Source organism: Onychostruthus taczanowskii, unplaced genomic scaffold, assembly GCF_017590055.1.
Source record: "Onychostruthus taczanowskii isolate IOZ18803 unplaced genomic scaffold, ASM1759005v1 scaffold189, whole genome shotgun sequence".
NCBI lineage: Eukaryota > Metazoa > Chordata > Aves > Passeriformes > Passeridae > Onychostruthus > Onychostruthus taczanowskii.
In genome coordinates, this window is record NW_024499117.1 from 144,794 (window position 1) to 147,287 (window position 2,494).

Consider the following 2,494-nt stretch of genomic DNA (forward strand, 5'->3'; position numbering starts at 1 on the left):
CCGGCAGGTCAGAGTGTGATCTCACATGCATAACATAAAAAGGTTGCTTTCGGTGGGAGACTAGATCTATTAATCTCAAGAGGAAATCGAACAGAGCCACATTAGAGACTTCTTGAAGAATAGCACTCTCTGCTCTAGAAACAACACCGGCTATGTATGCAGAGTCGGTTACCAGATTGAATGGTTGAAAAAACCTTTCAAAGACTCTGACGACTGCGGCCAACTCAGCAATTTGAGGTAATCCCTCAACCTTTACAATATCTGTGTCCCACTGCCAAGTTTGAGGATCCCACCAAGTCACCACTGACTTGTGGGATGCTCCATATGCGTCTGTGAAGACAGAGCTTTCAAAGGTTTCCGACTCTGAATTGTTTTAAGCGAAAGCTTAAATGGCATATACGAATTGAACAATTTGTGGGCTGGTTTGTGAATTGAAATTTGCCCGTTGAACAAATCTAAAGCAAATTGGAGAGCCTCATTCTCCAAGAGCAAATGCTCCAACATGGCCTTTGTTAGATGGCCCGAATTCAATTGGATGGGAATATGTATGCATGTAAAATCAACACTGGCCAGTTCCTGGATCCGGAGGCGGCCCTTCTGGATCAACTCAGCTACCAACTCTTGTGGCTGTGTCATCCTTTTGGATGTATGGTGGCTGAGGAACGCCCACTCTATGATTAAGAGAGAGTCCCTCGAGCCCTGGTCCTTAGTTGTTTTAACCAATGAATACCACTGAAAAATCAACCCATGTGGGTGTGGCAGCTTCCCCAGGATGATGTAGCTAAATGGTAAGTCTGGGTTGTACGGATGTGCCTGCCTCTGTGACAAGATGTTCTGTACCTTTTCTAAGGCTGTGGCGACCTCCTGGGTAAGGGGTCCTGGGAAAACTAAGCTCCTCTCCCCCTTTCAAAAGATTGAAAATGGGGGCTAGGTCTTCCGTAGGAACACCCAGCCAAGGTCTTACCCAATTCAAAGATCCACACAGCTGGTGGACATCGGCCAAGGTTTTAATTTTGGTGTTAATGACCAATTTTTGCAGAACAATGGACCGCTTTGTAATTTCCAGACCAAAGTACTTCCAGGGTGGCATCCTTTGAATTTTTTCTTCCTGGAGCTTGAACCCTGCAGAAGTCAATGCATCGATTGTCAAGACAAGTGCGTGGGTAAGTGCACTGTCGTCAGGAGTACACACTAAGATGTCATCAATGTAATGAAGTATTACAGAGTCTTTCGCTGCCTCTCTGACAGGGGACAGCAAGGATGAGACATATCACTGGCAGATCACAGGGTTCTTCAACCTTGAGGAAGGACCCACCAATGATACTTCTTCCTTGGGGCTTCCTGGTTGATGGTAGGAACTGAGAAGGGAAAGTGCGGGACGTCGTCCGGGTGGAGGGGAATTTGGAAAAAGCAGTCCTTTATATCTAAAACGGCCAATTTCCAATTTTGTGAGAGCTGGGGTTGGGGATGGCATCCCTGATTGAAGAGCGCCCATATCTTCAATCACATTATTTATTTGGCGAAGGTCGTGCAGGAGCCGCCATTTGTTTTTGTTAGGTTTTTTGATAACAAAGACAGGGGAGTTCCCCGGTGATGTGGACTACACGATGTTACCCTTCCCAAGCTGCTCCTTTACAAGCTCCGTGAGCGCCTTTATTTTTTGTTTATTGAGCGGCCACTGCTCTACCCAGATAGGTGAATTTGACTTCCAGCTCAATTTTCAGGTAGGACGCTCTTCAGTGGCCACTACTGAAAAAGCTGAGGAACCTTAGGTAAGTCAATTGTTGCTCCCCACTGGGCCAAAACGTCTCTTCTCCACAGGGGTTCCACATAGTCTAAAACAAATGGGCGAATAGATGCCAATTGCCCATCTGGCCCCGTAATTTGTATCACGGTTTTTGATTGACGTGCCAATTGGATGCCCCCTATACCCTGGACGCGTCTTGCTGCGCTTTGCAATTCCCATTGTGATGGCCATTCCTTGGTAGGAACGATCGTCACATCTGCCCCCGTGTCCAGCATTCTTGTAGATTGGCCATCTCTGCTCAGCCTGCATGTGAGGTGAGGTTTTCTCTGCCCCACTGTCTGAGACCAGTTGACCTGTATAATTGGTGACGCGGTGGATGGCGGAGGCAGTCTCTTACAGGCTTCAAAATCTGATGGATTCACAGGGATGGCCTGGGCTGTAATTTGACTGTTACCAAGAAAAACTGGTGGTCGTGTACAGAAAAATCCTATGGCAAGGGTGTTAACAGCATGCAGCAGCAATCCCAGAATGATGGAAATCTCCGGGGGTGTGCATTTAGTCTCTCCAAAGACAACACACTTACTCTTGATCCAGAACCAGGTACCTGGTGCCTGAGGCACAACCATTGCAAGGTGACAGTGGGAGTCTATGATGTTCAGAGGCTCAACCTGCTGCAGCCTGAAGGATGAAACCAAGGAAGAGGTGGTTAGCGACGGAAAAGATTAAGATTTAAGGTCACATTTGGTG